This window comes from Camelus bactrianus, chromosome 26 (assembly GCF_048773025.1).
Source record: "Camelus bactrianus isolate YW-2024 breed Bactrian camel chromosome 26, ASM4877302v1, whole genome shotgun sequence".
NCBI lineage: Eukaryota > Metazoa > Chordata > Mammalia > Artiodactyla > Camelidae > Camelus > Camelus bactrianus.
Genome location: NC_133564.1, coordinates 13,411,970 through 13,438,733, shown reverse-complemented (window position 1 = coordinate 13,438,733; position 26,764 = coordinate 13,411,970).

Below are 26,764 nucleotides of genomic sequence, written 5' to 3'. Positions count from 1 at the left end.
ATAGGTTTATTCATGAGTGAATGGTTGACCTGAAGTCTCTGTGACCTGAGGGCACAGCTGGGGCAGAGACAAGGCTAGAGACTCGCTCTGAAAACCTAACTTCCCTAGTGCTACACATTAGATAGGGTTGAGCCTGGAAACACACAAGGATATTCTGTTTTCTTGGTTCCCTTCTTGGAGTTAGTGTCACTAAATCATACAAGATGGTGATACTCCAAACCCAAGTGGTTGGAGAAAGAGTATTAGGATAACCTGAGAGCAGAAATGTAAATATACGTGTTTTGGTCACACAGGCATGAAACATCAACTTGTTCAAGTTTCTCAATGGACTTATTTCAGTGCGAAGGCTAAAGATGTCAGCATTATGTCGCTCTAACACCACAGGTTTAAAACTGTCTAGATTTAGAGAGCGAATGAGTAGATGTACTGGTCAGTAGGATTTACTATTTTGTTTTAAATCAGTTTTAATTTCTACCACAGTGTGTTTACTGGTTACTCTCCGAGCCTAATTTCAGAGTGTAAAATAAAGTTGAAATAAAAGTCAGGAAATCAAGGAATTCATCTCTAAAAACAGATCATCTCTGACATTCATCTTTGCATCTTAGACTTTTCCATGTAATGTTTCCAGTTCTACTGCTTGGTGTCCCTCAGTTTTCTCTGGCTCTGTGCCAAATGTTAATACTTCAAATTTTCTTTAAGAAAGAAATACAGCTACTGCTGGCATGAAGTTAAAACTTGCTCCTTAATAACTGAAACACACTTTGTGTATCTGCCAACAACAGCTCCTCTCTAAGCACAGAACTTCTATAATAAGAGCCAAAAATCTAAAAAAAAAAAAAAGAAAAGAAAGAAAGAAACATCCCTAAGTATGAAAAGATCATTTCTCTTATTTAAATGGAAATCTTTCCTAAATTCATAAATAATGTAGTTTTTTCTCTAAACCCATTGTTACTAGCATCATCATGTGTATGGAACACTACAGATACCTTTTCACATCAGACTCAGAGATAAAAGCAACTGATTCCAAAAACATGATTTACCACCTAGTGAGCTCTTCAATTCTTCAATGTTAAATCTAGGCATTTAAAATTTTTTATCCTAAGGTAAAGATACTCTTTTTTTAGAAAAAACTACCTAAAGTACAGCACAAAGTATCAGGCAAACAGAGTAAATAGGAATATGCAAAAAGTTAATGTCCAGGAAATGTTAAATACTTGTACTTAAGAAAAAACAAACAAACAAAAACTACTTTCTTTAAGCAAATATCACAATGAAGTATCATGTATATAAATACCACTAGAGGGCTTAATCCATTTTGCTTAATAAAAAGAACTCACACAAGGTTGTCTTCTTGGTATAAATGAACTATATTCATCCTTATAATCAAAGTTATTTTAAAAAAACAGTGATAGAGGACATAATAAAGTGATTAGATCAAGGAATTTTATAGATGGAAGTGGTGTGTTAAGCAAATTAAGTGTGTTAAATAAACTGCATGACTTCAAATACCACTTATTCTGAAATGACACCAATTATTCCTGCAAATCCGTATTTAACAACATGGTTCTGACAAATGGCCCAAGCCATTTTCAAGGAAGATTAATAGTTTCAAGGCAACTCACAAATTTCTTTCAGTCACAAGTCACCAACAATATTAATTTAGAATAATTTGCCTTCACTCAAGGTAGTCTCTTTATTTCATAGGAATATTTACCTTCATTAAAATGTTTCTATGATTCTAACTTAGAAAAATTATATTATAGAAGATACTAAACATGACTTGTCTTTGCTTTCCTTCTTTAAAAGGACACGTCACATTTAATAAGTTTGCTCTTGTCTCAAGTGATAATCTGCCTTTAAATCAATCTCATTATCCAGTTATATTGTGAATACACATTTTTATGATGAGAGAATAAAAATTCTAAGACTCAGCTCAGTAAAATAAGTCTCAGACTGATTCTAAAATCTCTACTTACCCATTTAAAATGTGAATCAGCCCCATTGCCCCAAGTCTTGGATGTAAGTAAAATAGTACTACAAATATATTTTCAAATTTTGAAGTGGAAAATGTAAATTATCACATTGTAGGAAATCAATTACCTGTAATTATGAACAAACTAATAGAATATAAATTGTTTTATTTATAAGGATTTTCCCAAACTACATGTTCAGTTTGAGGTAAAAAATTGTTAGCTGTTATAGGATAATTTAAAAAAAAAATCTTTCAGTATCTGAATAATTTTTCTGGTTAATAAGACAATTCAAAACATAGAACTTATTTGACTGTATCCTGTGGTGACATTCAACATATGTAGTCATCTGCAGGGTGTGGGTGACCAGTCAGAAGACCCAGCTGAGATAGCTACAAATGATTTCAAAATCTAATGAAACCCTAGTTGTCTGGAGGTTTTACTATTAAATATGATCTCCCTGAATTTCCCCCAGAGGTTATGTTTTCCTGTGTAATTCACCAGACTATCAAAGACATTGCCACGTAAGAAATATAACCAGCCACCTATATCCCACCAGTAAAATGGCATCATTTCAAACTCTTTACAAATCACAGTATCACTTACCTGTGAATTACAGCACAGTGGGAAATATTATGTGGACAATACATTTCTTTGGTTATATGACCAAATCAAGCCTTGTAACTACTGTTCCTACACTATATACATTACTGTTGAATTCTGCTAAAGTTGAGCACATATGACATTATCAAGCCACAGAAAAACTAGCATTCTAATTTCATTAGAAGATACTTACAGTAGTAAGCTTCTAGCAGCGATCTCAATGCTTCATCCAGAATAAATATCACGTGAGTGGAATATCCAGAGATTATTTTTATCTTTTTTCTCTAATTTACATGATCGCTGCATTCAAGTCTGAAAAATAAAAAAAATTAGAATGCCTTACTATCAAGTGCAATGGCACAATTTCTGTGTAATTTGTAGAATAAGAAAATGCTAGAATATTTTCCTGAGCACAGTAAGTTTTCGAATACTGAATGAGTATATCATGAAGAAATTTTAAAATGTTTTATGCGAGATGCAAAAATTATCAGGCCCACCAAACTTATATTAAAATGTGCATTAAATCATGCCCAACAAGTACTCATTTTACTTCTTCAATAAGATGAGAAATGAATTTCCACACACTGAGTGATCTTAATCACACATATTTCTACAAAAAAAGAAGTGTATTGAGGATACTAAGAAAGGTACAAAATATATTCTTTTTTGTTTCAACAGTTACATCGTTATCATAAAGCCGACCTAGAATATTTTGGTGAATTAATAAACTAGCTTTTAGTATTGGAGTAGTCACAGCGAAGTCAATTTTACCTTTCTGTATCCAATTAAGGGATGCATATTCATATTATGTCTGGCAAAAAGAATATGTATTCAAATATTATGAGAGATTTGTTAAAGGAAGTTATAAAAATAAAGTATCACATTTTTACAATGAGCTGACTCTGGAGAAAAAATATCTAGGGCTATCTTCAGATTCAGTTCTCTCCAATCTGCAAAGGCAGAGAACAGACCTTCTTTGTTTAAAGAGGTTACCTATAGCTTAGCTAGCAACTGAGATCAAACCAAACAACATTCATGGAAAGAACTTCCAGTGGAAAGGCTCTTTAATGCTACTGAACTGTTTTAAGTTGTTTTAATGGGAATAAACTTAACATCTAGTAATAAAAACTACAATGTTTCAAGATACAGTCGCTTTAATTATTAAACAAGCAAAAAAAAAAAAAAGCTATTTTAAGTACAAAGGAATTAACTTCCTCACCCACACCTTCCAAAAGTTGGAATTTCCTGGATTCATTATATGTGAGTCCTCACGATTGTCACAGAGAGTAACAGCAGCAGAAGTCACCCAATGTGACCCTTGTAATCTCCCTCACTGTGAGGGGAGGCAGCTTAAAGAATAAATAACTTGATAAAAGACCTGCCTCTTCAAGGAAAAAGAAAATCCCTAGCTCTGAATGCAATTACTAATGTCAGTCAACAGTAGCTTGAACTGTGGAAAACCCACTTCCTTTCTGGTTGGTTAGTATGACCAGTCTGATTTTTAATGCCTCCTTTGCCTCTGGTACCTCAATTTTTTTTTCCTTCCTGGTCATGTAATTGTTAATCCTTACTATTCAGGAATTTCGAAGGATAACTTTATACATTGATAATAATCCGACATAAAAATTTCAAGGCAAAGAACTGATCACAGATTCAAGAATTTCATTCAGAAGTATTTTCAGTTATAATTTGAAGTTTCCCTTTTATCTGTTCCCTTTTCTATGAACTCATAATGTATATGTTAGTTCTCTGTTACTTTTCTTTCAAATCTCTCATATCCTTTCTAGTAACGTCTATATTTATGTTTAACCTACTTTATTTTTTGATAAATATTTGAAACGTTATTTCATCATGTCCCAGGCAATTATTGCAACTGAAAAAAAAATCCACTTCTGTAATTTCCGTTGCATTTTAGAAGTCTTTGTAATTTTTTTCTTTCAGAATTTTCCCCTAGAGTCTGATTGTCTGATCTTCATTTCCTTCTGTTGCATTATAACCTCTTTTCGAAACTCGAATTTCTTCATTATGCTCTCACATTTTAGAGAGAATATTTTGCTTTAACATTTATGAGACTACGAAGTGTCAAAGCTCTTTCTTGTATCACTCTGTGTCATTTCAAATAGATGTTGTTCATCTCCTGTTTACTTATGTGCCTTGCCTTTCTTGCCTGTGTTGTGGATATGAGCTTTCTATGTACAGAGAGGATAGTGTTCCCTTTTTCAGTTGTCAAATTGGGGCTATTCAGCGACTGAAATAGTGTGTGTGTGTGTGTGTGTGTGTGTGTGTGTGTGTGTGTGTGCGCGCGCACGCGCACACTTGCACGCAAGAGAGTCTATAATCTCCATCGAACGTCCTTGACTCAAACACTCCCTCGAAAATGTCATTTGTTTGGCTGATTGAGCCCATCTTCTCGCTGGTTTGCTTTTTCGTCTGTGTAACCAGTATCATGCAGAGTCAGTCCCTTTAACTCACTGAGTCACTCAAGAAATATGGGCTGAATTACTGAACGAATGAAGACTTCCTGCATTTGATCAAATGGTGATGGCCAGTAGTCACTCCCTTACCAGTTTCAAGGAACTTTGTGCAATACAGCTAGCCAGGCAGTCTGCCTGGAAATGGTTCTTGCTTGATGACTGAGGAGGTCTGTGTTAGATACTGAGGTCTTAAGTTTCAGTTTTCATTAAGTTTGGCATTCTTTCTTACCTGGCAAATTTACAAATTCTAGGTGGGTGAATTTGCTGATATTAAAGTTGAACCTGCTCAAGGATTCATTGTCAGGATCACTGGAAACCAGTGAGGGTGTGATCAGATCAGAATTGTTAATGAGGGGCATTAGAAAAAAGGATACCATTACCCCAAATCTGGCAAAATTACAATCAATTCCTGATCAATTCTGAAGCAATTTTTCACCCTGATATTTCAGTCCTACTCTGAAGTGACTATCGATTGTTTTGCAAGCCTGGAGTAGGATGCTGGTAGCAATGTTTACTGCCATGGCTCAACAGAGGAACTTCATGTAAAATCACTGTACTAATTCTTTTTCCCCAACTTTGGAGATCTCTTTGCTCTTCAAGACAACAACCTTATTATCTACCAGGTGACCGGCCGGAGAATACAGAATTATAATCTTGAAGCCAAACACAGAAAGGGTGGGAGGAGGGAAAATGATGCTTGCATTCAATGTCCCTGTCCTTTCCATGTCTCTCCTCTCATTCTTAACCATAACTGTACACTGACTCTTTTTTTGAGCTGGTGGAAAACAATCAATGAAAATCAGGTCTGTTTTGCTCTTAGCAAGGAGACAGCCTCAGCATCCTCTTTTATTCTTGGAGGACACCTTGTGCCCCACAGGAGTGGCTGGCAGTAGAACCCAAGTGCCTCCTGAGTTCCTATGCTACCCCCAACCAGAAGGGCTCTTAAAATTCTATGTGCTGAGAAAGAATAAGGCCTTTGCTAGTAGGTAAACTTCACACATATACCATAGTTAGAAGATTTGCTTCTATGACCAAAACAAAATGAAACAAACAAAACAAAGACAAAAACACAGTAGGCCCCAAATGACTTATAAACTGAATCTCTGACATCAGAACTCTCTCATGTATCCTTTGATGCTTTCTTCAGCCATTATTACTCGACCCGGGCTTTTTGCACAAGCAATTGCTTAGAGGGTCAATGGAAGAGATAAGTCGTTATTTGTCACCAGTCCTATAATGCCAACCCTTCCCCCATTTGATTCATTTAACACATTATTTAAAAAGGACTTGATTTTATTGGCCAACACTTAGTGTTACTTGTTAGTTGCTATTTAATTTCAACATTTCTTTTATTTATGGACCCAGATGGTTACGTATGTGTTAATGTGCCCCAGTGATATTTTTTATGTGTTAAATTTTCCAAAGTTAGTATTCAGACATTGTTAAGAAATCTGTACTTGGGGGGGGGGGAGATATTTTTCAGATAATTTTAAAATTAGAAGGCTCTCTACTACAGTACAGGAAATGCACATGTAAGAAAGAGGTCAGATTTCCAGGACATATTTGCAAGTTGTCTGCTTGATTTCGGGTGTAGCATACCATCTGTTTGTAACAATGTTCTCAATGGTCTTTAAGTTCCCAGAATATTCAACTAAAGCATCTACATTTTGGCTTCATTATATTTTGGTAAACATGTCTGGGAACCAAGCCACCACTAAAAACACAAAAAATGGTCAGAAATGAAGAGTGCATTCTGACTTCCAATCTGGGATTCAATAGGCAGAGAACACTACCAGCCACTCCCCCCGAGCAGCCCACAGCCCTCAGGGGGAGCCACTGTCACCTTGCAAAGGACACACCTCGCCCTCACACGCTGAAATCCAGAACAGGAGCCACTAGATCTCCGGCTAAAACTGGACACACAACACTGCACAGTGATAATGACAGAATACGAGTAACCAACAGCTGTTAATTTCTCAATATATATCAGGTCAGCATTGTCTATCAATTTTTCATTCACACATGAAATAAGAAATACCATTACCGTCTCCATATTACATATTAGGAAAATGAGGCTAAGAAATACTAAGTGATTTTCTCAAAATAATGTACCTGCTAGCAGAGTCAAACCAATTTCACGATAAAGTTAATCCCATATTCCTTCCACTAAGTTGTGCTATTTTGTGAATGAGCTATTAACGACAAAAAATGAGATTTTTTTTAACCGAGTAAAGACTATATTGATATATATAACACATTAGAGGCAAGACTTCACTTTAAAAAATAATGTACAGACATCTGATATATTGTTTAAATAATAAGAAAAACACTTAATAAAGTTAGTAAGTGAATCCTCTGAAATATATTTACATGAAATTAAATAATAAGCATATAAATGTCAACATGCTAAGATACAGAATTTCTGAGTTAAATCATCAGAGAATATACAAGGGAAATAAAAAGGAAATATTAACTTGACACTCAGAAAAATATAGCTCAAATATATCCTACGTTTTTGACGTTTCAACAAACATGAGGGAATATATATATATATATATATGTATAATAAAAACCTCCTTATTTTCCAAGAGTAAATTTTAAGGAAGAGATAAAACAAAATTTAAATGTATAAAAATGGTTATACATTGAGCAGTTTAAATCAATATTCACATAAAATGATTCTATTCAGTCCTATGTCATTCATGTTAAAATAAATGCATAACTGAGTCTCTAATTACCACTGCATGAATCCACTAATCTACATCATATAAATGCATATTTTGGGCAAGAAATATTTGTAGGCTTCTTTCAAAGTAAACAAAGTTATGGCATATGGCTCTGTGGAAAGAAAGTGTATAGGCTGGTATTGGTTGAATTCTGAAAAATTTGAATAACTTCATCCTATGCACATTGTTTTTACATCACTATTTCAAATTAAAAAATCTTTAGAGAATATATTTTATAAGACCATTCGCTACACTTAATCCTACAGGAAGGAAGTTTGTTGGCTCTTTGTTTCTTTGCTGCTATAGTTTCTTGAGTGCATGTATGTTTACAATTTAATGATATTTCCTCTGGTTACTGAAGACACTCTCAGCTCTCACAAAACTGTACGTTAATCAATGAGGTAGAGATTTCCTGAGTAACTTCACATGCTACAGAAAGAGAAACAAAAATATCCACCTACTTCTGCAGCATAAAATCAAGAGTTTGGCGAAGAAACTAGAAGAATGCACACATTGCAATCTCAAGATGTATGTCACTTCTTCATTGAAAAGTTTTGAAGTTAATCATGACTTATGTGAGTTTTGCTTTTTTAAAATCTGTGCTAGGTGGTAGTTTTAATATCTAAGATTTCAACAAATATTTTAGGCCATTAATTAATTTTTTTAAAAAACTATTTGTAAATAGGAGAAAAAAAAATTTGACAGTTTAATGATCCAAATAAGGACAAAGAATTTGTTTTCAAGGATCAGCCTAGAAAAATACAGCCCTGACAAGATTGACAGTGGAGGATAAAGGCCAAATGCACATTGGTACAAAGCGATAAAGTTGTCAACATGCTGAATTGATTGAAGATGAATTCTTTTCCGTCAGTAGTTTCACAAATTGTAGCCAGTGGTACTTACTTGAAAATTGTAGAATCACCTGAGGGAACAGTAATCTTTGATGTAGTAGGTTTATGATTTTGAACAAACGCTTTCTTTCACTTGTTTGTACAGTCACTGAGATTGAGTAAAAAAGAACAAACTGTGATTTGGGGAAGTTTGGGGATATTTTTCAATTTTCATGCACTTTTACATCATCTGTATTTCATTTTCTGCCAAATATGCCAGCACTGTTTGCTGGATAATGTTTTAGTATTTTTCATTCAAGTTTTGTGATTTTAAGTAATTAATTGCTCAAAAAAAAAAAAAAAACTGCTTGAAAATAAAAGTTTCTAAGCATTAGTTCATACAGTGTTAAATTTTTCACATTCCATTTTTATCCAGTGATGTTCTTTTCTGTTAGCTATATTTTCACCCAGATCATCTATTTATTTTATATTTAATAAAATAGTCTTCACATATGGTTAAAAAACAGTTAAAAGCATATCAAACAGGAATGGTGATTACAATTTTTATCAGTTTTTCAATGGAAAATTTTACATTTAAATGTCTTTTTGCAACTTAAAATGTGAAATTGGAAAACAATATTTATGACAATCAGTTAATTTAATTGTGAAGTGCAATACTCATATTCACTATCTCACCTTTTACTTTAAGTGTAATAATACAGAATTAGACAGTGCTATTTTCTTTATTTGAATAATCATAGACATTATCATATCTTTCAACCTAAGAACACTTCCAAACAATTAGAGAAAGCTATTCCCTGAATTAGAGTAATCATTGGTTTAGACATTACTGTCTGATCATTATTTTTAACTGCATAGATAACATTACTGTTATCCTCTGAATTAGACCAACCCCTTTTTTAAAAAGTATATTCATCACTGATGCAAATCTTTCTAACCAATTATTAAGAATCTTAGTTTTCTTCCATTCTACAGTTTAAGTATTTTCGTTTGTTTTGAACAATTTTTGGGTCATTTTTAAACTAACTTACATATTCCTGAAATAACAGGAAAGATACAAGGATAAAATGACATCCAAGATTAAAATATTTATATTTCTAACCCTTTAAAATACTAAAAAAAAAAAAAAGCCACTGGATCAGTGAATTATTCATATAAAAATATAAAAGGCAGAAAAGTATACATTTAAGAATTTTGCAGCCCAATGGAGGAAGGGATGGGAGCAGTGCACACAACACACACAAAAGAAAAAGACTGGGTTCTCTCTTCAGCCAACCCGAAACAGGCACGTCCCCCAAATAATAATCACAAAACACCGTCAAGATCAGAAAGCCTCATCCTGACTGCTAAACCCAGTGCTCAGATCTGGGTCATCATCTACCACAGCTGACAGCCAGCACGTGACCCAGCAGATCTGCCATCCTGAGCTCATCCCAAAACGGCTTCTCCACTTGACCTCTGGAGCCACGCTCCCTCTTAGCACCTGCCACCCCACTGCCTTCTGCTCCTGTGCTGACTCATCCATCTCAACGTCTAACGGCTTAACGTGGGGTGACCAAGAGTTGTCCTCCACTTCTGTCCCCTTTACATCCTCACTGTCTAGATCGGCACCATCCATCGTGGTAACACAGTTGCCATGTGTGGCCATTTAAATATAAATTTAAATTAATTCAAATTAAACAAAATTAGGAATATAGTTATTTAGTCGAAAATTCATTTCTTCTTGTCTTTCGTTCATGCCTGCCATCCGAATAGTCAGTAATCCGTTTGGACACCACATTCAGAAAATGTCCAGAATCCTGTCACTTTTCATTGCTTCCAACACTACTAACGTGGTGCAAACTACCGTTATCTTTTGCCTGGGTTATTACAATAGCCTCCTGAAGCTCTGTACAGAAACCCAACAAACATGTGTCTGCCATCGGGCCTTCACACTTGCTTCTTCCTTTTCAAGGACTTTCTTCCCCAAACCCTCTTTACTCCCATCTTCATGTCTTATTTCCTTGCTTCCTTTTAGTCTCTGCTCAAATACTCCTCTCTGGAACCTGATCACACTATATATTATGATCTTTCTCCCTCATATATCTCACCTTGATTTATATTTTCAGTAAGGAATTTCCTCACCCATTACCCAGATTTATACTTTGATAACTTTCCATATATATTCCTTCATATATTATAAACAATCACGCTTTTCAAAAATGCAAGCATTCTGCTTTACAATGTGCCTTTTTATACTGCAAAATACAGAACAGTCATCATTCCAGTTCAGTAAGATTTGATATATAGAATCCATTTTAATAACCGCATGATTGTTTTTAGTACATATATTCCATCATATAATGATACACATTTGTTTCTGATTCAGGGATATTCAAAATGGCACTGAAATGAACATCCTTGTATATGTCTCTTTGAACTCCCTGTTCCAGTATTTTACTCACTCTTAATCCAAACAGTAGAACTGATGTGACAAATGGTAAGCATATTTCCAATTCGGATAAAGTATTACAAAAGTTAACCTTCCTAATCTACTTAAAGACACAGTAAATACAACCTTATCTATTAAATCATTACTAGTACCTATAATTTTTATTTAATGTTCTTGAGGTTCAATCTTTTAAATGATTTTTTTTTTTTACTTCTTACCTCATACTCTATTTCTCTGCCCATTTCTCTAATGAGTTGTTGTACATTTTTTCATTGCTTTGCATGAGCTGTATGTACATTTAGGTCTATTAACGATGTTCCTGTTATACACACATATAATACAGATATACATACATATGCAGGGATAGCACACATTTATAACTTGATTTGTCTTTCAAATGTGCTTTCAAATGATTTCAAATATATTTCAAGTGATATGCACTATCTTTGCCATTCAGAAGTTTTAATTCTTAATCAGTCAAATCTATTGTTTCACTTTAAAGTTTATAATTTCTGAATTTTGCTATAAGCAATGTGTTTTCTTTGAGTGTTTATCTAAATTTTTTCTATGCATATGTACACACTGTAGTTTACAATTAGTATAAACATGGCATATGCTGAACTCTTCAAGCTCTCTGGAACTAAGCTGCTTGCTGGGGAGTCAACATTATGTGTTTCTTTCCCTCCATCTTTTACCCCAGTGAACACAGGGTTGATTTGTAAAAGTATTTTGAATATAAATGAAATTTCTCTTAATGTTAGAGCCAATTTCTTGGCCTTCTGTTTGTTTTTCCTACTAATTCGTCTTTCCACTCTCATTTTCAGATTTTTCCTTACTATCCTTAAGTATTAAGTTTTCCAGACCAGAGATTCTCAACTGACACGTAAATACTGAGGCCCATATAATCCCACACTGGGCTGAGGGAATGCTCTCAAAATTACACATGTTCCCCAGAGTTTATTACATCTTTTTCTAGGTTTAATTATTTGACCTAATATTTAAATTAATGACGTCTGGAGGCCTAGTGCCCCTTTTTTCAGTAAATCACAAAATTCCACAATACAACCCAGATTTTAAAATTTACTAGCCAAGAGGTGTTCAAAATTTTTCTAATATTTTGAAAATACAGTCTCCATCCATGGAAATATTCCATATGTTTTGCAAATAGAAAGTTTAGCTAGTGGTTGGTTAATGAACTTGTTACTTACTTTCTAATCTTAACTTTATTAAGTCTATCTTTGGATTCCTCTGAGTTTTCTCAACATTGCTGCTGCTGATCATGTACTTAGAAAGTCAAGTACTTAATGTAGCTGCTTGATGGGTAAAAAGTAGCCACGTGGGAGGTAGGGGTACAAGAACACCCAGGGAAGTAAAAATAATATAATAAACATATATTCTATATTTTAAATTCATAAAAATTGCTTCATTCTATGAAACAGAAAGTGAAGCTCGACAAAATCTCAGTTGCTGGTAGGTATAAGCGGAAGATGCTGTGATTTTTAAGTAGACCTTTTCACCATAGGGCAATGGAATCAATACTTGCTTACGTTTATCAAAAGGAGGCATACCCTTTACCCTTGAGAAGCATTTAAAACAAAAACATCTTTCTTATTATAGTTTAGACTATTACCACAACCACATATAGGTGTTTACACATATTTATATACACATAAATATATATGAAGAATTCTGAAAATACAAGAATAAATGATAAATCATTAAACAGTTTCAAGGAGATGTACCACATTATACCAGATTCCTTGTAAACTGCATTGTAAATATTGCTGACTATAAAACAGATGTCTTATTTAATATAATTAACCAATATAAATAATAGTTGAGTTTTTTCAAATATAAACCCAAATAACACAAATATTATACCTTTAATACTAAAGACATATTTAAACAAGCAACAAGAATCAAAAGTGAGAATAAACTGTAAATTTATAGAATATACAGTATAATCAACTAATATGTTTCTCAACTGAAACACGTAGCAACAAAGCATTAAAACATAAAGAGGTGTTTCTAGTGAGTATGGTACAAGTAAACTAATGTAAAATAGTCCCAACAAATATTTTTATTTTGCCTCTCTTCAATCTGCTGCTTCCTATAGGGGCACCTACTTATGTCTGAATATTACAACATGATCTTCCTTTATTTATTTTTTTTGGCTTTGGACATCAGAATTTTGTCTGATGTTTTTTGATAACTGCTGTTTCTTTATTTTTTATTTATATATTAAAAATATCTTGGTTATGCATAGTATCAATAAAGAGTTAAAATATAAGGTATATAATTTTTAATGATCTTTAAGGAAGAAAAAAGTATTTTTTTAAAAGTTCTATTGCTGTGTTAAGGTATACAATGAAAATAAATATAAATATATCTTATTAGTCTAGTTGTTTAAAATATTTAAAATCATCTCAAAAGAATATTATATAATTATTGCAAAACATAAGCACTAAGAATCCCACACTTTAAAATCCTAAGACAAAAAGTAGAATACAAGATTTTCTTCACATAATAAGTACATGTAAATAGGGCTAGAAGTAAAGGGACTTGGAAATAAGGAAACATGCTACTAAAATAATGGAAAATTAGTATATTTTTCTGTCACTTTTATTATTTACTCTAATATTACATTGGTATTTGTTCAATAACAAAAATTTTGAAAGATTATTTTTATAAATGAGTGCCCAAAGGACTCTGCCTCTGCGTTTTTGCTCCTGTGACCTTGCTGATTAAACTTCCAGACCTACTAATTGGAGACCCACATACACACACACACATTAAGCATAACCATGACTCACACAGGAAGAAACTAGTTAAAGTAACAGCTATCATCTTCACTCAAACTCACCACCATGTACAGAGACCCACAGAGGAATCTGAAAAACAACAACATCAAATTGTTAGTTCAGATGCTCATTATGCCCTTTTATAGCCCAGATGTATTTTAAGCGGTACACACCTAATGAAATCTATAAGACAGGCTTAATTAAGACTATCTGAATTCATTCCATTCTGCTTGTTTTGCATCGGTTTACAAGATGAAAATAATAGTTCAGAGGTAATTTTGTACTGAAACAAGATATACAAATATTTATCTATATATTCTAATGTAGGTACTGAGTTTGATTATACATTTTAATTTAAGTACTCACCTAAAGTAAGCAAGGTTCTGTATTTTTTAGAAATTGTTATGTGGGTATCATGTGTAAACCTTCAATTACCAATGAATTTTTAATATTTTATATAAATATTATATACATAACACAACCAATGCAAAAATAATGTGCATAACTGAGGCCTTTTCCTTAAAACACAGCTACTTCTCCAATTGCTAGAAGCCTTCATATAAACATGTTTGATTTATTTTATTAGCAATGTCATTCTTTTGTTTTAGTGGTTCACTCTCTGTTATGCTTATTCAAGTATCAAGAATGCAACTTTAAATATAACCTATTTCACAAAATCAGATTCCACTTTCCACCAAAAGTTTTGTTTATGAGGTATTTTTTATTGGGGAGAAAAACCCTGGTAGTAATAATTCATTTTACAAATTATTTACCTCTTCTCCTGATTTTCATTTCTTCAAAGCAATGTGTAACTTTCCTGCATCCCAAAGGATATTCTTCAGACATAGCAACAGGATGGTACCATATAGCGAAGTATTTCAGAATGTATTTCATACACTTACAAATTTGACTACAGAGGAAAAGTGATCAGACAATGACTTGATATCAAACTGTACCCGTTTATTATTCTATATGTATTTACAACAACCACGGTACAGTTAGAATAGCTTTAGGTGGGGACATTCATTCTAGATGAAATGCTGTCAGCAGCAAAAACAGTGGGTTTCAGCTAGAATATCGTAGATTGTAAACAGACAGGTACATTACCACATTTTCTCAATTCTAACATCAATATTTCTTCACATTTTAACATTTCTTAAATTAGGATGCATCCTACAATGGATTTCTAAAAGAAACTTGCCAGCCATTTATGTTTTTTTCCGCTAGGAAAGCTGAAGTTAAATCGATGGTACCTCTTACAGATATTGACATCTCAGAATTGAGGATGTAGCGTATAAGCTGAGGTTCTCATAATGGCTGATGCCAGCAGTAGTGCGAAGCAATATATTATCTCTACTGCCACTAATGATTTTATTTTTCTTGAATGTGTCCATTTTAAAGATAGTTCAAACATTTCCAAAACAGCTGTGAAATAATTCCTTGTTTCATTAGAAATTATTTTTTAAAGCCCAACCTCTTTTCTGAACTCTAGCTAATGAAAATTATCAAAATAATTACCTTCCAAACCAAATGTTATCTTAGTGCAAAGTATCTGAATAAAATTCAGCAAGTCTCACCTAACCAACTGCTTTAAGAATGGGCAGTTTAAAAGGAATCCAGACCTATCTATGACTTACTTTTCATTGTTTGAATTCAAAGCTAGTAATATTTGTTTTTACTTTCAAAATTGGATTTGGTGCTAAAACATAAATATTAACTTACTAGCATCTTAAATACGAAATGTAATGTCAAATATATCACACTCATCATCAAACCCATTGCACAAATAAAAATGGTAAAATATTAATAGTGATGTGTCAGTTAAGTGTTAGAATTAATTTGAAAGAATAACCCATGGACAGAGTAAAAAAAAAAAAGTGTGAAAAAATATATAACTGAGTCAGTACATGATACCACTTACCACTTTTTCAAACTCATTTAAAATAGATCAACATGGCTTACCGATAATTTGCATGGGCCAACTGTGTGGGATCACAATTAATTTATAAGTTTACTGTATCCAAAGTAGATTTTTGATCTGATCATACAATATTTCTTAATCTCTGTGAAAGTATTAGAAGTGCATGGTCAGGAAAACTGCTTAGTGAGTCAGTTTTTTTCTGCATGATATCATGAATTTATAAATTTGAGAAATCAACACCTAAATATCTCACAAAATTTATAGAAATGCCACACATTCATCAAACATAACTATTGCTATTTTTTTCTTTTTCTAATGGAGGTGCTGGGAATTGAACTCAGGACCTCATGCATACTAAGCACACGTTCTGCCACTGAGCTACTTCCCTCCTCCTGCTTTTTAATTTTAATTACAGGCAAACTGTTGTTGCCACCACACCAACACAGTGGTATGACTGTACTGTGAGCCAGCCTTCTGCGTGGAAAGGCATGGCGCAGAACCCTGCCGTCCGTCAGCATCTCTGGTCCTCCTAACACTGCTGCATTCCAAATAATGGCTGCGTGTTGTCACAATCACAACCTTCCAATTCGGGGAAAATCCCTGCTTCCCTTTCTTGCATGGACAGAGGCTGAATGACGGCTTTTGTTGTGAATATATTTTAACATGACACTTTCCTTTAGCAACTGAAACACACAGTGCAACAGAGGAGGGTATAAAAACACCAGATTTTCAGTTCTCATATCCACTAGGCTGAATTACGTTTTTCTAGCTCCATAATTCCTAGTATTTTCTGGAAGATTTGAGAAGAAATTGTTTTTAACCAAGGAATTATTAAACACTATGTTTTAAAATTTTTAAAAAGCACCTAGGTATCATAATTTTCAAAAGAGCTCACATCGTCTATCCATGGATGGTACACTGGAAATAAATAATATGAATCTTTCTGTCTTGAATGTGGGTCAAATAGAAGCCACACTAAAGTTAGAAAGAGAATACCCCTTTCAGAATATTGGGACTAGTACTAGAAAAAGCACTATGAAGCAAAAGATAAAACAGAATAAAATAAAATACAAGACAAAGCAATGCAGTAGTGGAAGTATAGGACAAAGAAAGTCACCTGCCACATCAGTAAACAAAGGATGTTGTGGCCATCAAGCCATCAGCCACTGTAGCCTCCCCAGACTGCACCCTGCAGGGATTCAGGATGGGGGGAAAAAAAAAAAACAGGATACTGGCGCTAGATATTTAAGGTGCATATCAGAGGAATAACTGCAACGAACCCAGACTCTTGCATCTTCCCATACACAGAAAATTGTTAAATTTGTTAACTTGTGATGTCTGTTTTTTCTTTAACTAACAGTATTCTTTTGATGATTCCATTCCCTAGTTTTTGTTACAAACTCCTCTATATGCTGGCTCCTCCCTTACCGCTTTGGAACAGTCCCACAGAGCTATCTGAGAGCCTATTTCCCGGGCTTAAGTCCTCCAAATAAAACATAATTCTCAGCTTTTAGGTTTTGCATTTTTTCAGTTGACAATATTATAAGGGCACAAAAATTACATGTACATAAAATTCAAAATAAAGAATGGGGTAAATCCCATGGAATGGTAGTTTATTTTTATTATCAACAAATGTTTATTGCAAGTTAATATATTCAAACACTATTCTATTTGACTAGGTGCTTACAATTGTATATGACACAGTTCTGTTCCCTAGGTGTTTATTGTCTTGGGAAGGGTAAATAAAAGCAAAATATGTATATACATAACTCCACTATGAAGCATTTTTTTAGAGAGTAAGTTTAAAAATTACCTTATTTGCTGATTTTGGGAGCAAACAAAACCTCAGCTGTAAAATTCTTCATAATTACTCTAGGCCTACATAATTCTTGTCTCGCATGTAACAAATTTTTTTCAACCTTGTCTGCCCTCATTGTTTTTTGGGTTTTTTAAAACACTTCTAAAATCCTTCATCCTCTGCTGCTCTGTTTAAAACCCTGATAAAATAATGCTTTTCAGTAATTGGACCTCTGAGCTCAGTACATTGTCTATCAATAGCAAAACCAAAATGTCCTTTGGACTGGAAAATCTAAGTGCCTCTGGACTCTACAGTATGAAGTCCAGAACGCATCCTTTTCTGTCACACCTTTATACAGTTTCTTTCAAAACTAACCCCTGATACATGAGTTAAATTTATTTGCAAGTATCATATGTTAAAAAATCCATCACATTTGCCTTCATTTTATTCTAATGCTATCTTTCAGTAAGTTACAAATGATAGATAATTCCAACAAAAAACTGAACAATGATACCCGCATTTTTACCCGTGAATACTAGCACAGATCCAATACAGTCTGGACGTTGGGCAACTGGAAATACAATGAAATGAAGATGATATGGGATCAATCCAGAGATACCAGGGAATGAAACACGGCACAAGACACATGCTAATGATCAGGGAAGGAGATCCAGTTGCAAGTTTAAGAACATGTAAGATTTGTCGGCAAGTGTGCACCAGGGTAGGCATTTGATAAATTCTGAAATGACACGTACAGTCAATTGATAGGACAACCAACTGGCAGGGCCACCTGGAAAATACCGCTGTAAGTGCTTGCTGTTCTCAACTAGCACAGGAAGTGAGTGGCGGTTCTAGCGATGGTCCTTTCTGCGGGTTGCAGGGAAAGGAAAGGACTGCTGGGACCAGCCTCTTGGTACTTTTGCCTCCTTGCAGCCATGGGTAACCGACTGAGGGAGGCGGGAACAGCAGGAAAGCATTTCAAGTGACAGCACTCTGGATCAGTCTCCTTTTCCGGACTCTTCCGAGAGTGACTTTACAGACGTTCATAAATCAGCGTACACCAGGGAGCCCTTGTTCGCCAGGCATGTTGAGAGCTCCCGGGGTGTCGCGCCGTGGAGCACTTGCTCCAGCTCAGACTGCGTCCATGTGATAGAGAGGTTTCTTTCCCGACAGCGGAGGGAGAGCCCTGCTCCGCCTGACAGTCCCTGGTGCGGCTGCATCAGTAGCTCCAGGAGAAGTTGTCTGAACTCTCCGAAGCTCCGAGTCTTGCTTTTGCTTAACAATGACTATTTCAGTACTTTAAAGGATCTAAGCGGCTTATTCTCTCATCTTTTAAAAATTCAAACCACTCCTCTTTACCGTTAAGCACAAAACTTCCCTCATAGCCCTGTTCCTTAGGTCTTTTTACCCTGCTGTTTTCTTTTGTGCTGGAATCTGCCCACTGAAATAAAGCTCAAGTCAAAGCCAGGCAGTCCCTGGCAGGACTGAAAATCTTCGGTGATCCTCCAGTGCAGCCTGAATGACCTTCTCAAAATCTGGATTAGACTCCTTTGGTCAATGAATGCTTGCTCAGTAGCTTAGGTGGAATTATGAAGAGGTATCCACAAAATCTACCTTGTCTAATTCCTTAATTATCAAATATTAACAAAGAAGCCAAAAGACTGATGATAAAAGATAATGCACTTAATACAAATTCTCTAAATTTTTCTATTTATCCAAGTGAACCTAACTGTACACCTGTATTTTATTTACTGTAGTTTTAGTGGAATTAGAAAGAGTTGTGGTCGTATTACTTTACTGAGGAAGCTTTTAGATAAATCACTTGCAGGTTGTACTGCTATTTTTAAATTTTCATTTCTATAGAAAGAAATACAATTAATAATAAAACCAAAAGCTAATGGCATCATTTCTAGTCTATTTTTAACTATAATATTTTTATTATTGTAATGATTACATTAAATACATTATGGCTGCATTAAAATTACATTTCTAAAAATGTTTGTATTCCTCTTTGGAAAGAAAAATAGCGTATGAATGTATTAGTGCTTTAAGGAAGGCCATAAAATTTTAGGTTTAAAATATTATTTTAAGTGGGAGAGGGTATAGCTCAGTGGTAGAGTGTGTGCTTAGCATGCACGAGGTCCTGGGTTCAATCTCCAGAACCTCCATTAAAATAAATAAATAAACCCAATTACCCACACCCCCAAAAATAATAGCTAAATGAATGAATGAATAAATAAATAAATAAATAAAATCTTATTTTAAGACTCTTCTGTTTCACCTCCCTTAATTTACAGAGTGAGAATGATGGGGCCCAGAGAAAGTTAATGACTTGCCCACAACCAGGCTGGATTCTAGTACACAAACTAAGATTACAGTCTTGGTCTACTGACCTGTCCTTTTTTTCTGTTTTAAATATTTCATCTACAAAAGAGAAGTGCATTTTCTAAGTTTAAAACTACACTACCATATCTTTCAAACATCTCATTGTGTTCAGTAAGTTGATTCCCTGTACTGCAGTTTATGTTGGAGAAACAAAAGCAAAAGAGAGTTCGTACTCCAGATATTTCTCTCTAAACACTGGCCAGATCCGTGGAACCAGGGTACCTGGCTTTTATCCGATCTCTCCTATACTGATTTGCAAGCAGTTTAGTTTTCTGTCACATATGTTGCACCCAGAAATGGCTTTTATTAGACTTTTTCCATTCCTGACCACAGATTTTAATAGTCACTGTGATAATATGTTTTATTGTGAGCATTTTAATATCCATCTAAAATAGAACCATTTATAGACAAAAGTATGCACATATATAAACCAAATTATTGACGAGAGCAGTGAACTAGGCCTGTCTCAGCCCCTCTACACTTTGGAGCATCATACCAGCCAGCTCGTAGGTAACATTTTGGAGGTGACTCTTCAGTCAATAAGACTTTTGCTCTAATCCACCACCAAGACTTACGTTGTTAATGAGACAGCAGGTCACATACTCACTATAAAAATCTTAACTAGTATCTATCTTGTCTCCTGGTAGAGAGTATGGTTTTGTTCTGAAAAAGAAAAACAAAAAAACAGAAAAACAAATTTTAAAGAAAAAAATGCTGATCAGTGTTTCTTAATCAGTGGGGCCTTGATTCTCTGAGAATTATATATAAAAGTATGTCTGTCCATCCGCTAAGATAATCTGGAACTTAAGAGTTTTTGCTTATTTATGTTATTATGATTAAAAACTATTTCTTCACATGGATAGTATTCATAATATAATCTTTATAAGCAATTATGTCTTTCTCTTTTTACTTTTTTCATGAGATTATTTGCTTCTTCTTAAAAATAAATGATGATACATTTTGCAAGTAAAATTGCAAAAAAAAACTACAAATTTTATTTCTGCAAAAAGAAAAGATTTCTGTGAGATTCTGCAGTTTTCTTGACAAAGAAGCTAAAATGTTCAAAACTTAGCCATCTTGAGGAACGTATATGCCATCTTTGGCATTCATACATGTAACAATGTTATTAACAAAAGTTACAGATGAGATAATTGACTTTCCCTCAATTTTACCCCTAAAAGACAACCATTATGAATGTTTTGTTGTATCATGACAAGTGTGCACCAAAGCACTGAAATATAGTTGATATTTTTAAATAAAACTGGAATCATATTCTTCAATAGGACTGTGCCACTTACAGTTTGTTTTAACAATGTTATCTCATCACTTCTGACCCTTCCTATGGATATATGACTTAGAGCACCCTGACTATAAAGTCCATGTAATTAAAAAAAAGTACAACAAAAATCAAAACCACAGAACTGAAGTTGCCATCGGAGACACAGCTGGGGGCTCCACATCCATGACCCACTATTTTCTTTGTCCTCAATTCAAGGAGATTATCCTCAGCAAGTCCTTCCTCACTGCTCCTATCTGGGTCAGCAAGAAAGGATTCTGAATTTGTATTTCATATTTAAGGTCATCTAAGAATTTAGATTCAGGATGGTCTGCAGTGTTTTAAGGTGTTTGCAGACTCTGCCAGTTGATAAACGGACAAGTCTTTACTCATTTTGACCTTGGCCCACATGAGGCTCCCCTTTCAAGCCCTGGGGAGTTTGAATGGACATCTGTCCCTGTTTCCTTCTTGCACAGTGACACTCCTCTTTGTTTTCAGCATCATTATAGTGATGGCCACAAAGCCTTAAATAAAGATGATTTTATATTATCTACCCAAATAACCCAAACATTATTCAGGCCAAATTTATTCTCCTTACACTGACCTGAGAATTAGGCTGCAGTATGTTTTTCCTTTTAAAAAAAAACCACTAATTTTGCCTGAATTTGAACCAGGCACTCCAAGACATTTTTCAAGAAAACCTTGGATATATTATCGTACTTTCATTTCTGAGCAAAACCCTTAAGAAGGTCCTGACATGAAGTACCTTGACAAACTTCAGGACGGCAAAAAAATACTTTGAAGAATTTTTGTCAGAATCTCTGATGACAGAGCAGCTCACGAAAAATCATGATTCGGAGCTGTGGCTTCCTTCTTTATCAAACCAAAATCAGACACGATGGCAAGTCTGTAACGGCTTCCAGTGCACACGACAGTCTGAGATTTTTCTTTCAAATGATGTTTTCATCAGTAAAGTAGCAGCTCTATTTTTTTTTTTAAATTAATGGTCCCTGAAGTTTTCAAAATGAGCTCCCCACAAATTATTCTTCATTGATTAGGTCAGGATGCACATAACTGATGTTATTAGTTCTTTCATTTACTTATTAAAGGGAAATTATGTAGCTTTCGTTTCTCTTTGATATTCAAAATATTAGACAGAATGTCATGAATCTAGGATGAATGTTACAGCTAAAAGGTGACTTTTTAAAAATTTTTTTCTTTATTTATCTCACACCCAAGGTGTCAGGGAACTATATTATTTCCAGGGTACCAAGAAACAAGGTGGTACAAATTGGTTGTGGTTAAAAAAAGGTAATGCCATAATCATCTCTGCATGATATACAATGATACGTATTTTGTTTTGGAAAATCCACACCAAAATGATAAGGTTCTCGTCTTTTTAGATCAGATCTTTTTCTCATAAGAAAGCACATACCTTTCACTGCACTTTATTATTTTTTTACACTGAGAAAATTAAAGATTCATATGAAGTTATAAAAAATAACACAGAGAGATCCTAGGTACTTTTAATCTGTGTCTGCCATTGATAACATCTTGCAAAAAACTATAGTGCAAGTCACAACCAGGATGCTGACAATGATGCAGTCAAGATACAGAACATTTTGCCCACCACACGGATTCCTTCTCTGCCCCATCCCTCATTCCTGAGCTCTGGCAACCACTAATCTGTTCCCATTTTGAGAACTTTGTCATTTCAAAAATGTTATATGATGGAATCACACAGTATGTGGCTTTTTGGATCCAGGAAGGGAGGGTGAGAAGGGGATGCAGTCAGATGATGGTGATACTACACAGCTCTTTATATCTACTAAAAATCACTGAATTGTGCACATTAAAGGGGTGAATTTTACAGTATGTAAACTGTGTATCAGTAAAGCTGTTACAATAAATTAAAAAGTCTGCTCTGTCTTCTGACTTTCTGAGCACACCATGTACTTCCTCTCTCTACATTACCACACACATCAGTAAACAGATACAGCTACTGGTAGGTGGATATTTAGTCCCATCATTACGGACCATCTTATTAATCACAGAGATTGCAACAAGACAGCAACAAGGCCATCCTAACCTTTCGAAAGTTGCAAAAACTGATTCATCCACCTGCCCTTTGGATTCTCTTCCCTCTTACCCTCTACGACCTTTTGCACTAATTATGTGTATCACTTTTATATTTTAAAAATGATGACTAGTGTATTTTCATGGTCTCTGCTCCTATACCTCCCAGTAATTTCTGGCCCTTTTCTGACCCTACCACTCTACTGAAACCTTTCTACCACCTCCAAACTGACAAGTTACTCTCATTTTTCTTTATACCTTTGCATTATTCAACATGGTAATCACTCACTTCTTCATCAACACCGGTGGCTTCTTAATACCCACTCCCTCGTCGTCTTCCTGTTCTCAGACTCATTATTTCCAAGCATATTTCCACTTCTTTCTGCTCCTGTCTATTTCTTACGTGCAGGTGTCCCCAAGGGTTTCATTCTTAGTCTTCCTTCCTCCTGCTGTCCAGTCTTTCCAGATAATCTCATTCATGCCAGATCTTCAACCCACACCTACTGATACGTTCACGCACTCATAAATCCATGCAGGCAGACCTCAGAGATAGAACACGTTCTAAGTTCACTGCAATAAAGAGAATATCACAAGAAAGGGAATCGCCTGGATTTTTCGACTTCCCAGTGCACATAAAAGTTATGTGTGCACTCACTATACCGTAGTCTATTCAGTGTGCAATAGCGTGATGTTGTAAAAACCACATACGTACCTTAATTTAAAAACACTTAATCGCTAAAAAATGCTGACCGTCAATCTGAGCCCTCAGCGCGTCATAATCTTTTTGCAATAGTTAACATCAGAGATCACTGAGCCCAGAGCACCATAACAAGTAGAATAAGAATGAAATAGTTTGAAATATTGCGAGGATTACGAAGCTGCGACACACAGACACAAAGTAAGCAAATGCTGTTGGAAAAATGGCGCCGACAGACTTGTTTGACACAGGGCTGCCACGGACCTTCAATTAGTGAAAAACGCAGTATCTGTAAAGCAACAAAACAAGGTCTGCCTGTCTATCTGCCTGAGTTTCCTTGGTAGTATCAACCAAAATTACAAATACTAATAAAAACTGTAGCCACAAACACCAAACATACCTGCTAGGTAATGTTCTATGTGCTTTCCATAGATTACAATATACAGTTTTCATGGGGACACTACATGGGATTGTAACTTTGTCCATTTGATAGATGACAACACTAGAGTTTAGAGAAATTAAATCATTTAGTCATAGTTACTCAGGTTTTAAATGGTCGGGTTGGGATTTAGACCAGGTCATTGTCTCCAGAGCCACAGCTAAACCGTATGCTGGCCTCCAAGTTTGTACTTCAAATGGTTTAGTGAGTATATCGATGTTCCCAAGGCATTTAAATCTAAAGACAGCATAGGATGCATTTTCCTAAAACCTGTTCTTCCTATTACATTCCTTAATGGCACGCAGTCCTCTCAGTCACCTTAGCAAGGACCTAGGGTTTCATCTTAGACTCCTACCTCAGCCTCGAGTCTCGGATCTAAGGAATTCCAAGTGGTTTTACCTGCTACGTATGTATTCAGTCTCTTTACTGCTCTACACCTGTAATACCCGATTCTTGTTTCAACATCCTCATCATCTCTCCCCTGGAACAGGAGTCACAAGACTCCCTAAAGAATTCATCCTCGCCCCAACCTTTCTGATACTGTGGTCGATGGGTCATTCTGCTGAAGCCCTTCCTGGATGATGTGGTCACCCACCGGGTGAAGTCACCCCTCTGTGCTTCTCACACATCTCTGTGTCCCCACTCCACTTGTGTCCAGTCTCTTCCACTCCATGTTCTAATTATTTCAAAGTACTTGCACTTTCCAGAAAGAGTCATTTTTCTTAGCCTCATCTGTGCTTCTGCACTCACTGGCCCTTCCAGATTAATTCAGGCCACCTCCTGCAGAAAGCTGTTTCTGACCACAGAGAGCTCTGATTAACCCCTCACCTCCCACTGTGCTCCTTTTCATCCCAGAATGCTTTTATCTCGGACAGGCAGCAGGAGCTGCGAAGGCCACACACACTTGCCCTAGGAACCCATTTCCTATACATGGGATCTTGAGGAATTAACTTCAACCTCCCGATTTCCAGCTTTCACATCTATAAAATGACGGCAGCGACACCTAAGTGAAAATTTTGTTGTGAAGATACTGATAATATAAACAGTGCCTGACACAGAATAAGTGATCCAAAATGCTAGATAATATTACAGACTTCTAACAAACTAGAGAGTTTATGTTCCCCGCAGTACTATAACCGTGGCCTCCTATTACTCTTTTGAATTCTGCAGTCCATTGCATAATAGATGCGTAATTATTTTTGATGTGCAAAGGAAGTGCCGATGTCAATGGCTTCAAGTTACAGATATTCACAAATATCTATTTATACACAAATATAAGTATCTATTGTTACTCAAAGTGTTAACATGTTGTTTCTACTATAATTGCATATCTTTATTCTCGAAGTGCTAAAATCGGAAATAGAACATTTTTAGACATGATCGATACACAGAAGACGACCATACCCAGGCTGGTTCCAAACTGAAAGCCCAAAGCTAACCAGGGAGACTGGAGGAAGGTGAAGACCAGCAAGGCAGGAGAAGACTGAAACAATAAATAAATAGGTATTTGTTCTGTGCACCAAATAAAATCATAAATGTGAAAGATCAATAATCCATAAAAAAATATATACTAATAGTAGCAATGATGAACTGAGTGCCCACTGGCTTCTCTATTTTATTTTTTCCTTCTAGCTCCAGGATGAATGCTAAGGGTCAGGTCAAGGTCAATCATGTTACTAGTCCTGATCTGACTTTAGTGAAGGCACATCATTCAGAGGCTCTGCCCTCTCTCCACCTCGCGCTGACCATCCGGTGCATCTCACGTTTACTACAGAGCTTTCACCTTCCTCTTCATCCCAAGCTCCCATTTTTGTAACTACCTCACACTCCCACCCCTTCAGTTTTCTTAGCTTGGTACCTGGAAAGTCTAATGCACTCAATAAATGGTCACTGAATGAATAATATATGACTTAAAACAAATAAAAGACTAGATAATTCAATTATAAAGAGAGGCCTCATTAATGAGTTTGTGATCTCTTTACTACAGCCGTCAGCCTTCCAGCCTTAGCCATGGTGCTCAGATTTTATTTGAATAGCTGCTGTACTTTATCATGTCCTTCAGATATTGTGAAATGCCAGTGTGGTTTTTATCGTATGGTGTTATGAGGGGAAAAAATGAAATAAAATGTCACTAATTTCTACTTCATTAAATTTGGGATTTGTGACCATTTAACACGCTCTGGCCCGAAGGCTACCTTTAATAATAGGATAAACAAATGAGTAGCTTAAAGTATACAACAGGAGAAATGGTAAAACTCCTTGGACAAGGCACGTTGTTATATGCCAGCTGGCGATGCTAAGTACAGATAAAGTTAG